Source organism: Pongo abelii, chromosome 7, assembly GCF_028885655.2.
Source record: "Pongo abelii isolate AG06213 chromosome 7, NHGRI_mPonAbe1-v2.0_pri, whole genome shotgun sequence".
Taxonomy (NCBI): domain Eukaryota; kingdom Metazoa; phylum Chordata; class Mammalia; order Primates; family Hominidae; genus Pongo; species Pongo abelii.
Window position 1 is genome coordinate 109,255,691 of NC_071992.2, and position 23,962 is coordinate 109,279,652.

Consider the following 23,962-nt stretch of genomic DNA (forward strand, 5'->3'; position numbering starts at 1 on the left):
ACAGGCTCCACACTGGACTCTCGCTGCTGCCATATGGCATTTAGGGAATTCTGACCAGGCTCAATGAGTAAGATGAACTCAGACTAGTTAACTCTCATAGGTCCAAAAGCCCTCAGCTCAGGTTGACTTGACTCATTTCTATCGGCTTGCTGTCCAGTTTCACAGGAGACTGTAGATGTATGTGTTGTAGGAAGAGGAGGGTTGGCAGGGGAGAAGCAAAGGCATGGAAAGGCCAAAGGCAAAAGAAAACAAGGACTTGATCTCAGCCTCAAGGTGTCTCTTTATAATGGGCTCAGATTTTGCAGGGTCATGAAATGCATCTAACTTTGCTTAGATACAGTGATTCTCCCAAGAGTCCTCTGGTTTCTCTCCACTCTGAGCTGACAACAGCATTATCATTTTATACTCTCACCAGTCCACATACCTCCAGTGGGAAAGCATCTTGAAAAAAATCAGATTTGTAAATTGTATACACAAGCAACAAACATTTTAATTAAAAAATGCTTTGTTTGAAAAACATACAATTAAACACCATAATCTTGCACTTTGTTAAGCACCACCACTTTGGAACCAACACTTTTCCCTCACAATGCATTATTATTTATAAATGTACTCAAGAGTTAATATCTGTATTTTTAAAAGTGTAATATAGCACATTGCTTTAACATACTATGGCAGTACACTTTATAGAAATTTGAGCTTACAAATTCATTTTTTCACGTTCTTCAAAATAGACTCTTTAAGTATATACCTCGATATGTACTATTGTGTGTGTGTGTGTGTGTGTATGTGTGTATTATTCAGTTCATTCTTAAATGTCTTCTGACCTCAGATGTAGCTTGTCCAAAAAGCAACACCATCCACAATTAAGTTCCCAACTTTCCACATCGCAACACACCCATTCACCTAGGATTATAAAACTTTGAAATCATCCTTCCCTCCCTACATCTATTCATATAATATCAGGGAATAAAGGAAGCAGGCAACAGAATTAGATCAGGAAATGCTTTTTCAATGGTTTATCTCAGCGCGTATAAAAAGGGACTAGACATTAAAGCAAACTTAAGCTAAGGTATGGGATGAATGCAAATCCATGTTTCTAACAGTCTCTTGATAATTAGAAAAACCTTTTGGCTGCCTTTCGGTCATCTCTAATTGGAGTGTCTCAGATTTTCTGTCTTTCCCATAACATAGAGAGGAAGAAGCTCTTATACAGGATGCACAAGAAATCTCTGCTGTATCCTTTGTTCATTTGTGATTACATTATTAACATCTACTCCAACCCTGGATTCCTTGCAAAGATCATCTGAAATTATTCATCCATTGTATCAAGACTGATTTTTCTAAAATTAGATCATATTATCCATAAATACATTTAACTCTCCAAGGGTAAATTGCAAAGTGTCTGAATACACAAAAAGCCAGTGACTGTGGAAGAGCATTGCAGGCAAATCCTGTACTTTGTGAAACTCCCCTCCTAGACCCTGAATCTTCAGGTCTTGTACATTAAACATGACCAGCTGACATATGGATCCAGGGGAGATGCTGGTGTCTATATGCATAGTAAACATTAATGAAGCTGAATTATTTTTATTTATTTGGATTAACACAAACCTATAGACAGAAGTTCTCATGTTTTCTTGCAGCATCCCAGTGGAGTATCTTGCACCTCCCCTGAGTATATATGCCCCATTTGAGAGATCAGCACTGTGTGAGTCGGAGTTCTCCAGAGAAACTGAACCAAGAGGATACAGAGTCATTCCTCGGTACCCATGGGACATTGGTTCCAAGACATCCTCTTGCCTGCCACAGATACGAAAGTCCACCAATGCTCAAGTCCCTTATATATAATGGTATAGTATTTGCATATAACCTACACACATCCTTCCATATACTTTAAACCATCTATATGACTTATAGTACCTAATATGATGCCTATACATCACTTCTTTCATGTGGATTAAACATAGTACTCGCCACGTGGCAAATTTAAAACTTTGCGGAATGTTTTTCTCCCGAATATTTTTGATCTCAATTTTTGGTTGAAGCCGTAACACAGAATACACAGATACAGAAGACTGATTGTGTGTGTGTGTGTGTGTGTGTGTGTGAGTGTGTAGAAAGAGAGAGATTTTAAAAAACTGGCACATACAATTGTTGGGGCTGTCCAACTAACTCTGTAGGGCAAGCCAGCAGGCTGGAGATTCAGGTAAGAGTTAATGTTGCAGTCCCAAACGAGTTAATGTTTAATGTAAGTCCCAGACTTGAAACTTGGGCAGAATGTCTATATTGCCATCTGGAGGCAGGATTCCTTCTTTGGGAAATCCCAGTCTTTGTTCCTAAGGCCTTCAACTGATTGGATGAGGCCACCCACATTATGGAAGGCAATCTACTTTCCTTAAAGTCAACTGATTGTAAATGTTAATGACATCTTTAAAATATCTTTACAGCAACATCTAGACTAGTGTTAGATCAAACAGCTGGTCAACATAATCTAACCAAATTGACAAAATTAACCACCACAATTCCTATCTACTGTGCCGCAGAAAAAGAACCTCATCACAGACAAAATGCCAGGCTGCTTTCCTCTTCCTCCTTCCTATTCAAACCCCAATAGCCTCACTGTAGAGAAGATGGAAGGGAGAGCAAGAGAGCAGACAACCCCCACTCTGCTGTAGACCCATGCTGGGAACTCTCTTCTGCCCTGAGAGAAGAGAGCTTTGAATCAAATCAAAAACCAAAGCTTAGAAATCAGCATGACTTAATCTTAATTACTAAGATGAAATTGTGTTAATCACTGAAGGGGACTAGAAACTTGTGGAATTGGACTGAGATGTCATCAAGACAAGTGCAGAATGGGAAAGGAGAGTTCAACACACAGAACGGTAACCATGTTGGGGGAAAAAAAAAAGCGAAATGTCATTTTTTGAGACTTCAGAAGCATCTTTGCTCTTTGTGTGCAGGTACAAAGAGCAGAGAGCAAAGACACTATGAATAAAACTGGGTCAGGATAAAAGAGGGGGGCATGGAAGTGGCATCATTGCGGGGTGTGACCCAGAGCTTCCAGGTGGACTGTGTGGACAGGCTTGCCAGGGGACATGGCTGGCCTGGCCCTGACAAGTGCTGGGGGTCACCCAAACCTCCAGAGCACAGATGTCAATGTCAGGTGCATACTGGTTTGGATCCAGTCTCTGCCACTTTAAACCCCTGTTACTTACCTCCTCTTTCTTTATACCTCAATTTCCCCAACTGTACAATGGAAATGGTAAAAGTTACTTGTTGTATAGGGCTGCTCTTAGGGATAAATGGTGGCACAGAGTGAGTGTTTCAGTAAATGTGAACTAGAGTCATGGTCACCATCATCCCTTTAACCATGAGATGGCAGAAGTTACTTCTTCCACTAAAATTGAAGCATCTGGTAAACTCTCAACTCACTTCACTGAATGTTTTATGTCTTAAAATAAGATATTGGCTACCTCTTACAGAACTCTTATAACAGGTACTTGCTGAAAGCATTTCTTATGTGTAATTATTACAATAACCCCATAAGGTGGGTACTGTCTGCATTTTACAGATGAGAAACATCACTGAGGTTTGTATAGGTTTGCCAACTTGCCCAAGGCCACACAGCTCATCAGAGCTATGCTGTTTCCAAGATACCATACTGCCTCCCACTGAGCATGGACCTTTTTCTGGAATATTTGTAGATAACATGGAAATGTCGATAATACTGAAAGGAAGTAGTTGTGTTGACAGTAAGTTTGAATCGTAATGCAAAGAACTAAAGACGTATCCATCAGTGCATTCTCGATTTTACGTGAGCAGATTTCAAAGTGTTGGAGCAGGGGATAATTGGGTATGTTACCACAGACATTAGACTCATAAGTAGGAAGCTATAATCAAACAAATTTCTGACAGTCAAGTTAATTATGGTCGAAGGTGGAAAGAGGAGAGGGAAGGCAATCAAAGACACAGATGTGGCTACACAGGGCTTTCTCTGGTGAAGTAGGATTCGAAAAGATTTTGATCAAAATGTGCCAGTCATCAAACATGAAGGAGAGGCACAAACAAGAAGGACTAGCATCTTAACTAAGTCAAGAACAAGCGGAAGGTTGGGGATCATGCCAAGGACAACACAAATGTTGTTAAAAATTTTGGGGGGTGGGGAGAAGTAAGAAGTATAAAGGAATGGATTGACCCACTGTTTGGAGTAGGTGATATAATGTTGAAAGGATGATAGATAAAAGGCAGGATTATTCACCATCAGTTTTGCTTACATTTTTCACCAAGAAAAATAATCTTCAAACTGCAAGGTGCTACAAAGTTTATGATGAATGAAAATTAAGAAAATCTATTGTTGCTTTTAAGTCCTTCATCCCAGATATATGTTGTCCCCAATAACTTGCTGATGAAATGCAGAATCACTGATAATAATCCAGGAGAAATAAAAATTGGAGAAAAAAGGCCCACTCAGACCCTTGCTGTCCCCAAATTCCCGATGGCGTACTGAGATGCCCTGCCTTGCCAGAAACACTAAATGCTGCAGGCTGAGCAGGCCAAAAGGTGGAAGATACAGAGATAACAGAAATTATTTAAAAATAGTCGAAGTTAATAAATCAATTATTTATCCTTTTAGGGGAAAAAAATGTACATTCTCTAGAGTCTAAGGATTAAGAATTATTAAATCTTGGCATCTACATCCAGCAAGATTACATGCAGCCTTTCTTCAACTTCACGCAGGAGCAGTTACAAGAAATGAGTCTTAATGTTGAGCCAAAGTCCTCTTCTTTCCTTCTCATGGACCTGTGCCTGCCCTCTGGAACAAGGAATACCAATTGAGGGTCCATGCACTGAATTCAGCCTGCAGGCCTGTTTTGCTGTTTGGGGTCATTTGTTTGTTTATCTTTTGTTGCTTTAAAGTGAGTCATATACTCTACACAATGCCCAGAACTCTCTCCTGTACTTCACTATTCAATCATGTCTACTACCTGCCTATTGGCCACGGGTATAACTCGAGTTTGCAACCTTTCTCTGGACCACGTAAGAAAAATCTAATCCTTCTTCTTTTGCATCCTTCACATCTTGAAAGCCTGAGGGTGTTTTCAACAAGATTATGCCAGTGGCTGAGCTCTTCACCAGGCCACTCAAGAGAACTTGTGTCAGTGACTCTCCAACATTTGTATTTCAGCCCCCCAGTCTCAGAGCCAAAGATCCTGGGACCCACATCACCAATCCTTCCCACTACTCATAACTTAGTAATAAAAAACAATGATAGAGGATCAAAATTTAAACGCTGCAATAAATGTACTGCTAACCACACAACATAATTGCTCATTGTTTATTCCAGAAAGAAAAATATGATCTTATACAAAATTTTCATCCTACCTCTGCATCTCCATTTCTATAAAATGGAGGAATTTTTCTCCCAAAATCACAGTAAGAATTAAATAAGGTGAAATGTATTTTAAATGCCCTATAAATTAAAAATATCCTGGTCATCTTATTATCTTATAACTAGTTAGCATATGTTTTAAGTAGCACAGATTTATAGAGAGCATATCACCAATGAAGTATTACTGTGCAAGCGAATTTTAGATGAAGTACAGATACATTTTTTAAGAAAAATATACAGATTATTTACATTTCAGCCACAACACCATTATGCCTTACATTCAAATTATTAGAAAATTATAGGCCAAAAATACTGTTGAAATTAAAATGCATTCTATACACTCTATGATTTAACAACTCACAACAAATTAAATCAACATGAAGAAACCAATAATAATTATTAAAAGCTAGAGTAGAGCAACTAAAAGGAACAAAAGCAACAACCAACTCGCTGCACACTTATAATAAAAGATTCTCTTTCTCCTTCTCTCTTTTTTTTTTTTTTATAGAGGTGGAGTCTCATTATGTTGCCCAGGCTGGTCTTGAACTCCTAGCTTCAAGGGACCCTCCTGCCTCAGCCTTCCAAAGTGCTGGGATTACAGACATGAGCAACTGCGCATGGCCAAGATTCTTTCTAAACTTCGAACATTCCACCTAGCTAGATATGTGCTTACATAGTGGGAGCTCTGTAGTATCACTAGCAGCAAAACCACACAGTGGAGTAGTGAATTTCCTCTCCCAACCCCAGAGAGGCATTTATATTTAGGTATACAAAACTAGTAACCTTTATAACCCACCTAGTCATATAAAGAAGAGGCAGTGAACCTACATGTATTTGTCTATAAGTACCAACAAGCCTGGCTGATAGAATATCTGTTATCTAGAACATTTTGGCAGAGAGAAGAGAGTGCTCTGGAGAGTTTTGCACTGGCGATTAAAAGCCTGATCCAGAAATGACACACATCATCTCTTCTCACATCTCATTGACCGGAGGTGGCCACAGAACCCCACCAACTCCAGGAGTCCAAGAAATACCATCCTACCATGTACTCAGAAGGCAGAGATCTGGATATATTTGGCAAAAAGAATTAATTTTAACATCACATGAAGACCCCATTTATAGGTCCTTTGCAGTTTGCTTTTAAGCCACAGCTGACTTGGAGAGTTAATTGGCCTTATACTGGCCTTACAATATTCTGCCTTTCTTCTGTAGCCATCAAAGTGATGATGATATGATGATTTTGTTATCCTTCTATTCTTGTAAGGAACACAGCAGCCAACAATTATGAAGGGCGCACAGTATGCCAGTCACTGTGCTAAGCTTTTTGTAGTTACTATCTCGGTTTACCCCAACAACAACATTAAGTTGCAGTTATTGCTATTATTGCTATTTACAATTATTTCAGTTGCAGTTAGAAATATGACTAGATAAATCAAGAGCTGGGAGGCTGGAGTTTTGAGAACCAAATGCCTATGGAGGTAGCCAAAGTCTGGAACAGAGATAAATAAACTTGCTCAGAGAAAGTATTTGACAGAGATAAAGAGATCAAAGCAAAACACCATGGATGTATCTTGAGGCACACCCACATGCGGAGGTGGGAGGTACTGAAAGAGACCGAGAAAAAAACAGAGAGGCAAGAAAAAAACTAAGAAGAGAAAAATTCAAGAAGGAAATGACTAGGTGATCAACAGTTTTAAATATTGCTATGACATCAAGGTCAAATAGTGTATCTTAGTCAGTTCAGGTTGTTACATCAAAATACCATAAACTGAGTAGCTTAGAAACAACAGAAATTTATTTCTCACAATTCTGGAGCCTGGAAGTCCACACTCAGACTGCCAGCATGGTCAGGTTCTGCCGCGGTCCCCTTCCAGGTTGCAGACTGTTGACTTCTTCCTCTGTCCTCACATGGCAGAAGGGCTGAGGGGTCTCTCTAGGGCCTCTTTTATAAGGGCACCAATCCCAAAGAATCCCCTCCCAAAGACCCCACCTCCTTATATATATCATTACCTTGTGAGTTGAGATTTCAACATACGAGTTTTGAGGGGACACAAACGTTCAGATCATGGCAGTGAGAATTTAAAGAGGATTTTAGATTTGGAAGTAAGGGGGTTATTGTGGTCTTGCCCAGAGAAGTTTCAGTGGAGTGACAGAGATGAAAGCCAGGTTGCAAGGGATGGGGACTATAGAGGCCATGAGGAAACTGACAGCGCAGTTGAGTTTTCAAGAATTATGGTAGCAAGGTGGAAAAGAAAGACTAACGGCACCTGGGAAAACAGAATAGAAATCTGCTGATTTGAAGATGGCAAAGCCAAGGAAGTGGGAGAGATTGAAAACATAGGTACAAGAGAGCAAGGTTCTAAAAGAGACAGAGGGGATGAGACGCTGGGCAAAGTATGCGTGTCATATTTGGTCTTTTCTTCATATATGCATGGGCTACATGTATTTCCTCCGATGAGAAATGCTTGTTCATGCTTTTACCTACTTTTGTGTTGGGTTATTTGTCCCTTCTTAATCATCATAACAATATTAACTCAAAAGGCCTAAGACACCTTTTCCATAAGAAGGAAGGAATAAAGATGGGAAAAAATAGCAAAACATTGGAGCAGAAAGACAAGAATCAGAATAAATTCATCTCTATTTTTCTGTGAAGTGCTAGGCAAGGCTTGAGGAAATAGGTAGCTTAATGAGAATACCAAAATGTTTTAACTGCTCTAGGGGATTGAAAAATTGAGTCACTCAGAGAAGAGTTAAAGACTTGCTAAGAATCAAGTCCGAATTAGACAACAATTGGAAAAATTATGTCATTTCCTCCACAGACCTCAGTGAAGAAGAGAGGTGACCAATTCCAGACACTCAGTAGGTGCTCAGTCAATGCTTATTGAATGAATAAATGAATGAATGATTCTGAAGATGTGTGACAGGGGTGTACCTACTGTGTTAACTCCACAAATTCTGTCTCCAGGCCGATGCTCAGAGTGTTTCCTCAATTCAGTGTGCCCACTCCTCACCCTCTCTCCAAGTTGCTGCAGTTCCAAAATATGGATAGAGCTGGTCCTTTCCTTCTCCCAAGGGGTGCCAACTTAAGACCAAAACGGGGCAATACCAGTGAGCCAGCTTAACTGAAGACTTGACTATAACATAGAGGAATCGCAATTTGGAGAAGACACAGCTAAAACTGTGTGATCAACTGACTGGCTGTCAGATGATCACTGAAGACCACATCCATGCCCCTCCCAGGTGTCACCACCTGGCACTCTGTTTTTACCCCTAGTTGGCCCCAGTGATACTGAAAGGTCAGAACATGCCGCTTCTCCCATCTCCTTACCAGGCCCATCTTACTGGCTCTGCAGGCTACATAGAGCAAACAAGCAAACACAGAAACAAAAAGGAAACATTATAACAATCTCCCTTGTCTCAAAGAAGACATTCATACTTTATTATAAAGAGCAGCTTTGCTCCTCTTTTCCCAGACCCTTCTCTCCAGAATATGCCTGGCCTTTGCAATAATCAAAAGCTCAATAAATTGCTTTCCCCAAAAAAGAGAAATACTGCCTTTTCTAATGCTGCCTTCAGTTGCCAACCTTAGATTATGGAGAGCAAACAGCTCTGCAAAAAGACAATTTTTATTTTCATTCCTGCCAGAAGTGCTATTGAGGATGAGGGATGAGAAGGAGTTTGCCAGAAGAAAAGAGCATTCTAAGGAAATGCCCTCAGGCATTGAAGGGGCCCAACGTGTTCTGGGAAGAGTGAGTTTAGTTTGCCTGGAATTTCATGGCCATAGAACTAAAGTGCTGGGAGATGAGATGGAAAAGCAAAGCAAGGCCAGTGTTTAAAGGGCCTGCTAATGCCACAGTCACACTCTAAGAGTCCAGCTTTAGGCAACAGCAGGGTTTGCAATTGGCAAGGCAGTTGGATTTGGTTTTCTATAGCTCATCTAGTAACAGTAAGGAGGATAAACTAGAATAGAGAGTGGTAAGAAATGATGAAGGCTAGGGCAGTAGGGAAGAAACAAAGACAACAAAACTTGTGTGGCTTCTGCGGGCAAACTTTCCCTAACTTGAATGCACTCCTTTTTATCTGCATCTGTGATTCTCAAATCTAGTTTAGAAACTTTCCTGGGGAGTTTGTTAAAAATGCATTTCGTAGGGCCCTCCCTAGAGATTCTGATTCAGTAAGGCATGGAGAGGGAGTTGCAGGAATCAGCATTTTAAACAAGCACCCAAAGGGAGATGAGTTTCACATAAAAAACAATTTCAGACATTCTGGTCCAAAATCCACGTTACCCAAATCCTACCCTTCTTCCAAGAACCTCTGTGGTTTTCCATAAAGCCTTTTCCCACAACTCTAGTCTCTATCAGCCTCATCCAGAACTCGATCCCCAGGTGCTCACTGTTTGAGTGCTTCAACTTGGACTTTAACGTCTAGATCTTGGGAGAACGCAGATTGCATTGCTAGCAAACTCCCAGGTGATGCTGATGCTGCTGGTCCACATTTCACACTTTGAGGACTAGGGTATCCATATCATACATGTTGGAACTACATTACCACGTCAGTCATTTGGTTGTTTAATGTGAGTCCCACCTCCCAACTTTACTGTAAATTCCCAAACAGAGACCAAGTTTCGAATGCCTTTGAGAACTCTTCACACCACCAAGGACTGGATATACAGCAGGTGCTTTACAAATACAAGTTGAATTGAATAATTCAAAGTAAAAAAACCATGAACTAGATTGCCCCCGATGGGAATAAAGAATCAATGGAGAATCCAGCTTTTATTCTTTGTTATTATTGTTCCTAACAGGCACTTCCAGAAAGCCACAGAGAATAGCAAATATATACATATACTCGGTGGGGCATTTGAGACCAATATTCTTAGATGTCTACATTAAAAACACAATATTCACAAAGTGCAGCTTCAATGACTTAGAAGGGAGATGTGTTTTTCTATAAATTTCTGAAGCATCTTTTCAAAAGGTCTATCAGTTGTATAATTGCATTCTCTAATTCCTAGGCCCACCATAGTGTAGACAATTACTGAGTTCAGTCACATGCAAATCAGGTCCCAATCTCAGAATAAGATTTTTTTTCTTTTCCTTTGAGTCAGGGAATTGTATAGACTCAAATGGGAATTCCAGACTTTCATGGTTGGCTATGTACTGATTAAGCAATACACTTGCCTGAATCTGCTTTATGCTGCCAAGTTTTTAATATTTTTATTCAGACACATATACAGGATCAAATAGCAGCATCAATATTAAGTAAATTTGGTAAAACTTAATAAAGCCAAAGCAACAAAGATCCAGAACTTTATAAGCAAGAAAGTATGAGAGACAGCTTCTTGACGAGAAGGAAAATGTATTAAAAAATACGTACAGACAAATAAGAGAAGACTTATTTTCACCATCCGAGTGCCCTTTCATCCAGTCCAAACACCAGACTCAGAACAAAGAACAGGAACATGATTTATTGCCCCAAATAATATCCTAAAACCATAGAGCATGCAGCATCAGCCAAGGCCATTTGAGTACTTTACCTTATATCAAACCAGTCCCTTCCTTGGGTCCCCTTTTAATAAGACATCATGGGCATCACAAGAGAAAACTTTAATATAATAGATGCTGTACCCCCTGAAGATCATTATGTTAAAATTCTACATACGCGGGGAAGAGCTAGATTTTATTTTAAAAGAAAGTTTTTATTCCTATCTCTAAAAGAAAACAACTCAAGTCTCTAGAAAACTATACCAGACATTATATAACAAATTGTTATTTAGGCAAGATATTTTAAACCATTGTCACTAGTGAAAGGATGATGTAATTTGAGTAACTGTTTATGGAACGTTATGAGAAAATTAAGCCATTATTATATCATAAAATACCTTGTTTCATAATATCAATTTCGCTATTAGGATTTGAAGCAAGAGTTTTCTTAGGGACATGTGTTTTTACATCACATTAAGGTCATTTGTACACATTATAATATAACCATACTGTGATAATTATTCTTTTATGCAAAAATTTCAAGTAATCCTTCAAGTAGAACATTAAAAGATTATAATGTATTTGTGTGATTATGTGTGAGTGTGTGTGAGTGAGAGAGACTAATTTGCTAACAATTCTAGGTCTGTTAGGTTAGCCCGAGAATCTTGGGGGTTAGTGATTTTTCATGAAAAGGCAACGTCTAGCACAGTGGGTAGGGAGTGGGGAAGTGGACAAAGCAAAGCATAAATGAGCTAGAATCTTTTTCCTACTTTTTATGTTAGAAGTCAGGATGGATGGCATTATAACCAATATACATCTATTATACCAAGAAAGAGGCTTAGCTTGGCAAACGCAGTATGCATGTGCCATTTGTAGCTTTCCAAATACCTGGCTGCATTTCCATCAGCATTGCATGCACACAGAATGAGAGAGAATTGAGGGATGATCAACTACCATGCCTCTTGTAACGACCCCATGCTTGTGCCCTGCTGAGGGGATAGAAAGCTGGTGAAAACAAACAAACAAACAAAAAAAGTCTTTTCATCCATACTCTTAGCAAACTCTAAAGTATTCAAAGCTAAACTGATTAGAAGGATAGAAATAGATCTTTCAAGAAAGTCCTCTTTTTCTAACCAAAGGTGCAAGGAATGCGTAGACAAAGGCACATCTCTAAAGTTATCATTTTTTCCGCCTAATCCAGAAAGCTTGAAATTTTAATATAATCAATACTTTAATAGATAAATGGTAGCTATAGAGAGACATTTGGAACAGGAATTAGTTAGAGAAAAGAGGACTTTCTTGAAAGATCTATTTATATGCCTCTAATCAGTTGAGTAAATTTAGTCACATACATTGCAAAACAGAAGCCAATCTTGTGTATGGCACTTCGGATGAGTATGGTTTGCCCTGAATGGAATGTTTTTAGGGCATTAGAAGGCTCCCATCCATCCTAATCAACTTTGCGTAGAAATGATTCAATATCCAGTGTTGGCTCCAATCAGTGCAAGTGTCAGTCACCGAGCAGAGTCTTGCCCACAGCCCTCTGTCCTCATTTCCTCATGGCGGAATGCATGTGGTTCTTTCAGGACAAATTCCCTTTCGCCTGCATTCCCAGAATGCCTACCCCTGACAGGCTTGCCCGCTATGGCACTGACCATATGGCTAGGCTCATCTCCACCCTCTCCTTTAATAATTCCCTCTCCTTCACTTTCCACCTCATTCTATTTTCACAGAGGGCATTTATTTACAGACTCTTCCCCCAAACTATACATCCTCACAAATGTATCCCTGATTCCAGCCACATGAGAGATGCCTTTAACTCACGCACTCACTGAGGTATATCTTGCTGACCATGGCTGTGTGTTGCTTATTTCTGAAGGGAATTAATTTGAAACTTAGCTACATACCATTGCCTTTCATGTTACAGCTCAAATTCCATTCCATTAATTCCTTATACTGTAGCATATAATTTGTTTCACACTCCTAATTGTCCAATGCTATCAATCTTGATTATGGCATATGTTATAAGTTGAGTCTTTCCCAAATATTTTAAAGAAATTTTAAATATCATTTAAAAACTTTTCCTTTTACTTCATATTTACCCTAAGAGAAATAGAGTCATGTACCACATGATGATGTTTCAGCCAAAAATGGACCACACATACACAGTGGTCCCATAAGATTATGAGGGAGCCGAAAAATTCCTGTCACCTAGTGACATCATAGCCATATTACCATCGTAGCGAAATGCATTACTCACATGTTGGTGGTGATACTGATGTAAACAAATCTACTGCACTGCCAGTCATATAAAATTATAACACACAAATTATGTATGGCATGTAATACTTCAAATTATAATTAAAAACTATGTTACTGGTTTATGTATTTGCTATAATTTTTATCATTATTTTAAAGTGTGTTCCAACTTATAGAAAAAACGTTAACTGTAAAACAGCCTCAGGCAGGTCCTTCAGGAGGGATTCCAGAAAAAGGCATTGTTATCACAGGAGATGGCAGCTCCATGCATGTTATTGCCCCCAAAGACCTTCCACTGGGACAAGATGTGGAGGGGGAAGACAGTGACATTGATGATCCTACGTTTGTGTGTTAGTTTTTAACAAAAAATTTAAATTAAAATGTAAAAACATACGTAAAAGTAGGAAAAATAGAAAAAGCTCATAAAATAAGAATACAAAGAATGAAAATATTATTTACAGCTGTACACATATTATATGTTTATGTTATAAGCTAAGTGTTATAACAAAAAGTCAAAAAGTTTTTAAAAGTTTATAAAGTAAAAAATTACAGTAAGCTAAGATTAATTTATTATTAAAGAAAAAATTTTTTTATAAATTTAGTGTAGGCTGTATTAGTCCATTATCATGCTGCTGATAAAGACATACCTGAGACTGGGAAGAAAAAGAGGTTTAATTGGACTTATAGTTCCACGTGGCTGAGGAGGCCTCAGAATCACGGTGGGAGGCAAAAAGCACTTCTTATGTGGTGGCAGCAAGAGAAAATGAGAAAGATGCAAAGGGGAAACCCCTGATAAAACCATCAGATCTCGTGAGACTTATTCACTACCACAAAAATAGTATGGGGACACTGCCCCCATGATTCAAATTATCTCCCACCAAGTCCCTCTGACAACGTGTGAGAATTATGGGAGTACAATTCAAGATGAGACTTGGGTGGGGACAGAGCCAAACCATATCATTCTGCCCCTGGCCCCTCCAAATCTCATGTCTTCGCATTTCAAAACCAGTCATAACCAATCATGCCTTCCCAATAGTCCCCCAAAGTCTTAACTCATTTCAGCATTAACCCAAAAGTCCACAGTCCAAACTCTCATCTGAGACAAGGCAAGTCCCTTCCACCTATAAGCCTGTAAAATCAAAAGCAAGCCAGTTACTCCTAGATACAATGGGGTACAGGTATTGAGTAAATATAGCTGTTCAAAATGGGAGAAATTGGCCAAAACAAAGGGGTTACAGGACCCATGCAAATCCAAAATCCAGCAAGGCAGTCAAAATCTTAAAGTTCCAAAATGATCTCCTTTGACTCCAGGTCATGCTGATGCAAGAGGTGGGTCTTGGGCAGCTCCGCTCCTGTGGCTTTACAGGGTACAGCCCCGCTCTTGGCAGCTTTCATTGGCTGGCACTGAATATCTGTAGCTTTTCCAGGTGCACAGTGCAAGCTGTCAGTGGATCTACCATTCTGGGGTCTGGAGGATGGTGGCCCTCTTCTCCCAGCTCCACTAGGTGGTACCCCAGTAGGGACTCTGTGTGAGGGCTCCAACCCCACATTTCCCTTCTGCACTGCCTTAGCAGAGGTTTTCTATGAGAGCCCTGTCCCTGAAGTAAACTTCTGCATGGACATCCAGGCATTTCCATACATCCTCTGAAATCTACACAGAGGTTCCCAAACCTCAGTTCTTGACTTCTGTGCACTGACAGGCTCAACACCATGTGGAAGCTGCCAAGGCTTGGGGCTTCCACCCTCTGAAGCCATAACTGGAGCTGTACCTTGGTCCCTTTTAGTCATGGCTGGAGTAGCTGGGATGCAGGGTACCAGGCACAGGGACCCTGGGCCTGACCCACAAAATCATTTTTTCTTCCTAAGCCTCTAGGCCTGTGATGGGAGGGGCTGCCATGAAGACCTCTGACATGCCTTGGAGACATTTTCTCCATTGTCTTGGGGGTTAACATTTGGCTCCTCATTACTTATGCAAATTTATGCAACTGGCTTGAATTTCTCCTCAGAAAATGGGATTTTCTTTTCTATTGCACTGTCAAGCTGCAAATTTTCCAAACTTTTATGTTTTGTTTCCCTTTTGAAACTGAATGCCTTTAACAGCACCCAAGTCACATCTTGAATGCTTTAATGCTTAGAAATTTCTTCTGCCAGATACCCTAAATCATCTCTCTCAAGTACAAAGTTCCACAAATCTCTAGGGCAGGGGAAAAATGCCACCAGTCTCTTTGCTAAAACATGACAAGAGTCACCTTTACTCCAGTTCCCAACAAGTTCCTCATCTCCATCTGAGACCACCTCAGCCTAGACCTTATTGTCAATATCACTATCAGCATTTTGGGCAAAGCCATTCAACAAGTTTCTAAGAGGTTCCAAACTTTCCCACATTTTCTGGTCTTCTTCGGAGCCCTCCAATTGTTCCAGCCTCTGCCTGTTACCCAGTTCCAAAGTCACTTCCACATTTTTGGGTATCTTTTCAGCAGTGCCCCACTCTACTGGTACTAATTTACCGTATCAGTCCGTTTTTACACTGCTGATAAAGACATACATGATACCGGGAAGAAAAAGAGGTTTAATTGAACTTACAGTTCCACATGGCTGGGGAGGCCTCAGAATCATGGTGGGAGGCGAAAGGCACTTCTTATGTGGTGGTGGCAAAGGAAAATAAGGAAGATGCAAAAGCAGAAACCCCTGATAGAACCATCAGATCTTGTGAGACTTATTCACTACCACGAAAATAGTATGGGGGAAACTGCCCACATGATTCAAATTATCTCCTGCCAGTTTCCTCTGACAACATGTGGGAATTATGAGAGTACAATTCAACATGAAACTTGGGTGGGGACACAGAGCCAAAACATATCATAGCCTAAGCGTACCATGTTTATAAAGTCTGCAGGAATGTATAGTAATGTCCTAGACCTTCATGTTCACTCACCATTCACTCACTGACTCATCCAGAGCAACTTCCAGTCCTGTAAGCTCCATTCATGATAAGAGCCCTGTACAGAGGTACCATTTTTTGTAAACTTTTATAATGCACTTTTACTGTACCTTTTCTATGTTTAGATATATTTAGATACATAAATACGTACCATTGTGTTATAATTGTCTACAGTGTTCAGTACAGTAACATGCTGTACAGGTTCATAACCTAGGAGCCATAGCATATACCATCTAGCCTAGGCACATAGGCTATACCATCTAGCTTTGTGTAAGTTCAGTCTGTGACATTTGCATAATGATGAAATCACCTAACAATTTATGTCTCAGAACATATCTCAGAACATAACCCTGTCATTAAGTGACACATGACTATATAAACATTCATTACAGTAATTGAGAAATTGTAAGCCTATAAAAGGCTTCAGGAAGTCCTGTAATAAAGCAATCTAGCATTGTTTACCACCCAAGACTTCCCAAACTTATTTTTCCCTAGTTTTATTTTTCATCCAATACCTATTAAGATGTACACTGTTCTAGAATACCAATCCCTCAATGAAAAGCAGATGTAACTGCTTTCAAATACTCGGCTAATGGAAGAAAATCTTCTCAAACTCTGCTGGGCTCTTAGCTCATTGCTTCCAGGAAGATTTGGTCCAGTTCCAGGAACCAAATGACCAGTCCACACAACCAGAATGAAATAAGTACCAGCTGGAGAAACCAAACCCCAGGAGCCTCTGCTTCATTCTCTGAACTTTCACTTTTGGAGAGGCAAAGTGTGACTCAAATCACAGCAAAGATGATATACATGGGTCATGGTAACATGTATCACCAGGAGAAGACAAAGACAATCAGCTCTTCACTCATATTCCTTGCATGTTCCATTTCCTGCATCTTCTCCCTGGGAGTTCAAGTATTTGGGTCATATCATAATGATCCATGAAGATTCACCAAAACACATTACTGAAGTAATAAGTGAATCTGTTGTTTGAGAAGAGACTGTCCTTTGGTCACTGTCCTTTTACCCAATGGCTTATTTCAGGTCCCAGGTCCTAAAGCATGCCAAGTTCTTTCCTGCCTCAGAAACTTCTTACATACCATTGCCTCAGCCAAGAATACTTTTCTTTGTGCTTTGAATTCCTAGTTTCTTCCAGCTTAGATGTCAGCCCCATTGACAGACTTTCCTCAATCATCCAACATTCTCTTATTATTCCCTGTGCTCTGCTCTTTTCTTTTGTGATACTTATCTCAAGTTATAATTCTCTGCTGATTTTTTTTTTCTGTGTTTATTGTCTATCTGCTCCTTTAGACTCCAAGCCTCACAGGACAAGAGCCACATGTGTCTCACATCCACCACTATATACCCAGCCAAGCACAATACCTGCCACAAGGCAGTGGTCTTACTTCCTTTGGACTGCTAGACTGGCTAATGTGTAAATAATGGAAATTTATTGCTTACAGTTCTAGAGGCTGGGAAGCCCCAGATCAAGGTGCCGGCAGATTTGGTGTCTTCAGAAGGCTTGCTCTCTGCTTCAAAGATGGCGCCTTCTTGCTGTGTCCTCATATGGTGAGAGATGCAAACAGCTACCTCACACCTCTTCTATAAGGGCACTAATCCCATTCTTGAGGGTTCCATCCTCATGACCTAATCACTTCATAAAGGCCCTGCCTCTTAATACTATCACATTGACAACTATGTTTCTATATATGAATTTTAGAGGGACAGATTTAGACTATAGCAGAGGTACTTTAAGGTGCCTTAAGAATAATAGGCCAGGCATGGTGGCTCACACATCCCAGCAATTTAGAAGGCTGAGGCAGGAGGATCACTTGCATCCAGGAGTTCAAGTCTAGCCTGGGCAACATAGTGAGGCCCCGTCTCTACAAAAAAAATTAAAAATTATCTGGGTATGGTGGAGTGTGCCTGTAGTCCCTGCTACATGGGACACTGAGGCAGGAGGATTGCCTAAGCCCAGGAGGTGGAGGCTGCAGTGAGCCATGATCATGCTACCACACTCAGCCTTGGCAACAGAATGAGACCCTGTCTCAAAAAATTAATAATAATAAGTAATAGTTAAACAAATAAATGAAAAATTTGACTCTTTGGAAAGAGTAGGAGTGCTGTTTCTCAAGCTTGCTTTAACATCTCAGAGCCTCCCTAAAATCACTGATTCATCAGAGAAGCCCCTCTTCTGCTAAACCCAGGTGGACCCTTCCAGAGTCATAATCTCTAAGCCACCCCACATCAGGTAGCATAATTAATTGGGGCTTTGCAGCCAGCTTGTCATGTTGGTGCTCATTACACAATGAGTGCTGGCTAAATACACAGGCTGAGAATTCTCAGCGGTCTAATTTTTTTTTATTCAGAAATGTTCCATGTCATCCCATGCCACTTCCTTGTGTACAAGTCATTTAGCTCTAATTCATGTAGCACACAGTCTGTTGTGTGAAAGCAAGAAGAAGCAGAATACATCGAGCTCCTTTTCTGTGGAAGGCATCAGGGTGGGGGACTTGTCAATGTTGTCTCATTTAATTCTCAATTATGAGATGGGTAATATCCAATTTAAGGATGGGAAACAGAGGCTCAGCCAGAGAAAAGTAACTTGCCCATGTGTCCACCAACAGGAGGCACTTGTGTTTTTTCTGCTACTCCATAGTGTGTGAAACAGAATGGACAAGGGCCCGTCAATGACTTCGTGAGAGAAATAACAAAGTCATCAGTTAGGCTCAATTTGGGGGAACGATATCTGGAAGGTTAATAAAGCAAAGTCTTTTTGACCAGATACAGCTCAGGCTTGATAAATCGCATTTCCATGATTTTGAGATATACATTTTTTTTAGTTTTACAGAGGCAGGTGGATCACCTGAGGTCAAGAATTCAAGACCAGCCTTGACAACACGGTGAAACCCCGTCTCTATTAAAAATACAAAAAAATTAGCTGGGCATGGTGTTGGGTGCCTCTAATCCCAGCTACTCAGGAGGCTGAGGCAGGAGAATCATTTGAACCTGGGAGGCAGAGGTTGTAGTGAGCGGAGATCGCACCACTGTACTCCAGCCTGGGCGACAGAGCAAAACTCAGTCTCAAAAACAAAAAACAAAACAAAACAAAACAAAATGCCTTACAAGTTGGTTCATTGTGCTAGTGTATCTTTTTCTCACTGAAAGTTACTATTTTGACAATGGTACTATTAAGCATGACTTGGAATCAAAGAGGCATGGTTTAGCAGAGCCTGTGATAGTGCTAGTAAAAGAAACCCACGTATTTTTCCATCTGCTCCTAATAATATTTAAAATATGATTTTACCAGTTACTCACATTACTCACATTAGTCCTTATTTTATAAATTGTGAGACTGACACTCAAACAGGTTAATTAACAAGCCCAAAGTCACACAGCTATTAACAGTCAAAGCTAGAATTCAAACCCAGGTCCACTGGGCCCCTAGGATCACATTCTTAGTCACAACGATTTCTTGGTTCCCATTCTAGCAATGTAGTGTATGAGGCTTTCCACATTTACAGCAGTACACAGGACGATGGTGGTTAAGTTTTCCTCTAACAAGCTATCCATAGCTTGATCAGCACTGTGACACAAAGAAAATAAAACACATAGAGATCGCATGCCTTCCACCACAGTGCAGCTGCTCTCTAGCCAGCAATGCCAGGGTTGCTGGCAGCACCAGCATTACCAGTTCACAAAACACCAGCAAACCCAAATAATGTGAGTCCCAAATAATTAGAGTCCCACAAGGACACAAGACCAACTACTGCTTTGGTATTCTCTCGTGTCTAGCCTACCATGACTGCTAATGGCAATACAGGAAGCAGCTAGAAACTCTGCCAATTTCTCTACTTATTAGTGCCAGAATCAGCAGGGCAACAAGCTCCGTCATTGCTTATGCACAAATTTACCAGGGGAGGCACATGCACTGCTATTTTTCACCTTTCACATACGAGTCCCTACAGACATACTTGATACTCATTTCACTGTTCACAAATCTTCCACCTGAGATTGCCTGAAGTGCCATGGAGCTACTACTGGTCCCTCTTCTCTACAGATAGGAGGCAGGAAAGGTGGTGATTAAGAATGTGGGCATTTGAGTTGGACTGCTGGCTTGGAACCCTGGTTTTGCCACGTGCCAGCTGGGCAATGTGAGCATCACTAATGCTGTTAGTTCCTCAGTTTCCTCATCTATAAAATGTTGGTTAATATTGGGTCTGACCCAATATTAACATTATTACAGTTATCGTAATATTGTCATGAGGCTATTAGGAGGAACTAATGAAATGTGATGTGCCTATACAATACCAGGCATAAAGCAATGTTAGATATTATAGATAGATAAATATTCAAGTGAACTATCTAGCAAATAACATGTTTAGTATATTCTCCATTAATATGAGTAGCCCTTACAAAATCCTAAATTATAATAACCCTTATAATATATATTTTATATATGTGTATATATATAAAACTCTTATAATAAGTGAATACCAAGATGATTGGCAAAGGCACTCATCCTGAGAGCCAGGAAACAACAGAAATTGTCCTACTCAGGACTGGATCAAACTGGGGAGCCTCTTCTCTGTCTAAGGAGCTAGCTGTTACTCAGCACTATCTGATTATTATTCAGAAAAATACAGGTCTACTGTTGCCAGAATTGTCTATATTTCAAGAAAATCAGAAATATAGATTTTCATATGAAACCTTCCAACCTATGGATATTAGCAGTAAAACTCAAACTATTTTCAAGGCCAAAGACCAAGTAATGTCTGCATGCTTCTGGTTTGCAAGTCCCACACATGACCCAGCAACTTCGGATCTGGCAGTAAGTTTTAATTAACTCTGAATGTTGACCTCTTTATTCAGAAAGACTCTGCTTTTGGTTCTCTTTACTTCTATTATTCCTTAATCCCCTGTTGATTTACACATTTCTTCTGCAGCCCAGAACAATCGAGAAAGATTTTGAATTTGGGAGTTTCTCATTTTTTCCTCTAACAAAACTGAAGTCAAGAGCAGCTTGCCCAAAGGAATTTCAGATGCTTAACTGACTATAGAGCTCATCAGAATATGCTAATGTTATCAAGACGTGATCATACCCCTCATGAAACTACTTCAGATTTAGTCTAAGAAAAAAACACTGAATTTTCTTTCTTTTCTTCAAATCACCAAGAAGGTATGAAACTTACAAGGAGCTTCCCTAAGATGAAAGTGTAGCATCATCTCTGGAATGAAAGTGGAAGAAGAAAATGGAGGGATAGGCATGCAGTTTGAGCTCCTTATAGATGGAGTCTTTACAGGATGCTTTCTCTAAATGGTGGAACTATTAAACATCTTCACAAGAACCAATATGAGTATCAAATAGATTCTAAATCTAAAAGTAAATTATTATTAATCCATGTGTTGAATTAATTATGCTGTTGCTCCTTTCATTAGCAGTGATTTTTGATCTTCCAAGGTATGGCTCACTTTCAAGTTTACTACCAGCATCCGCTCTATTTAAAAGTCTGTTCTGTTGACATCTGGGAGAGTCGCTATCAACAGCCGATGATCTGCTTAATTACACCTGTGTTGACTTCTCAACTCTCTCTATTTATCCCATTGTATGGGTAAACCGTTTGAAACATAAACACTTCATCAGTTCTTGGCCAGATGAAGAGTAAAAACAGAGAGGGTGAGCAAATCATCCATCATCTTAAGAGAAGCTGGAGTGGGACGCTGAATTCAGACCCAGATTCAAATCTCTCTCTATAGATGTATAACTTGTGCAAAGGGGATAATAATTATACTTATCTAGTAGGGAGGTTAACAGGATAAAATTATCTAATGTTCAAAAAAACATCAGCAGTATTAGGGTAGTATTAAATCACATATGTACATATCAATTATTGAGGGTTTCCTATGTGGCCAATCAGCATGTGAAAGACTTTACACGTGTAAATCACTTAATCCTCACAACAAATCTGAGTTTAAGGATTACTGATTCCTACTTCAGGAAAAGACAAGACTTGCAGAAGTTTCTATTTTAACCATGGGAAGCCAAGACTCAGCAAATTAAAGTAATTTGCCTGAGATTACACAGCTAATAAGTAGGAAGAGTGGTATTTGAAACCCGGCTAACTGACTCCAGAGCCCACACATCTTTGCACGGCAAGGGCATTCAATGAAGGGCATGACTGATAGACATCATTTTAGCTGGGAGAGGGTACAGAAGAAGCAGTTTTCAATATTGAACCATGCAACAAGATGAAATTGAAAGACTCCGCACCAAGGTGGAAGGCAGGGAGTAAGAAATCAGAGCACAGTGGGCAAATAGATGCACAAGGATGTGGCCTCACAGGGGCGTGGCATCAAGGCAGGGATAAATCCACAGAGCTGGAGTGGGAGGAATTCTGGAGTTGCATTGAAAAGCTGGAGGACAGTTATGTGGTCTGTTCTCCAACATAATATAGGTCTGGAGTCTGGGTGTCCCTGGGAATAATTTGGACGGTGTCCCAGTGTCTTTTTTTTTTTTTTTTTTTTTTGCCTCCTTGCAGATTAATTTCTTCAGTCAGGGTATGGGCCCTGCACTGTTTCTGCCACATCCAAACTGAAAACCAATCTCTGACACGGGGAATATCTTAAGTCCCTCAAATACTTGCAAATACTTTAAACATGGCATGCTTCTTGCATGTGGGAAAATTCCCTAGTTGAAGGGTAAAGAATAATTGTTAACAATTATTTTTTAAATTCTTCCCTTTTACAGAAAGGAAAACTGTGCCAGATCCTGCTAACATAAGAAATGGTCCCAGATCCTGTTCTTTAAAAAAAAAGAAAGAAAGAAAGAAAGAAAAAGAAAACTACGTATAAAATTGTGTTTCAAAACCCCTGATTTACCTCTTTTAACTTAACACTTGAGTTAAGCAGGAGGCTGCAGGAGACCATGTTATTACTAAATTATGCTTTTATTTTCCTTTGATGTGCCTGATGCGGCTTGCTTGCACATATTGGGGTATTTAGTAAATGAACCCTGGGCCCTAGTTATTTATTTATTTACCAATTTCCCTGGCATTATCAAAAGCAAGGAGCAGCTGTGATTTCCCCAGTTCAAGCATGCAGCTGAATGTTTAAAAGACCTGCCTTTGCCCAGGCTCCTGCATACTGAATAATAACATCCACTAATGCATGAAAACCGGAGAAAGGATATCAGAGCAAAACCTGGGCTTCCAGCTGTGGGAGGGTATGTTCTCCAAAACCTTTGAGCTTTTAATAGACTACTTACTGATAAGCACACAGAAAGGCAGCTGGTTGTGGTCTTTGGAGGCTTGGAGCCCCAAGACTGTCTCTTCAGTAAGTCAGAAGGAAGAACAAAAATGGATCCCCACCTCCCCACCATCTCACTGACCTCTTAGGTCTGTGCCTTCTGATTCAGATGATGCTACCTAAAATGGGCTTCCACGAATTGGCCCGAGTCTGATAGCCAGTAGGGAGGCCCTATGGGCAGGCAGACTGTTAAAATATAAACATATTCATCCCACGACTCATCCCAGGGGAGTTAACCTCTTCCCTGAGCCTCACAAGTACCTGCATGTTGCTCCACTCCTTTTCCCAGACCACCTGGAGTCCTCCACAATCCAGCAATGAACGGGCTGGAACCCAGCCCTCTGGCACCCTGCATAGGGAGATGGCTGATACTTTTGGATTGGTTGGTGTCTGTGCCATTAAGATTTTAAAATATTTTTATTATTACCTTTTCATTGATCTCATTTAGTACTCCTTGCAGGATTCCAAGACAAATGGGTCTTTTCTCAGATCCTTCTCTATAGCAAACAATTAGAGAAAGATTCCTGTGTGTTTAAGGTTTCCTCGTTTTATTAGTTATCTAATAAATTATTCATATGTATAACA

General features: G+C 40.1%; 1 long non-coding RNA gene across 2 annotated transcripts in view; it reads right to left on the reverse strand.

Moving 5' to 3' along the window:
• LOC134761956 (uncharacterized) overlaps positions 1-23,962 on the reverse strand; it is a 147,570-nt gene that overhangs the window by 22,339 nt on the left and 101,269 nt on the right. The window lies entirely within an intron of this gene.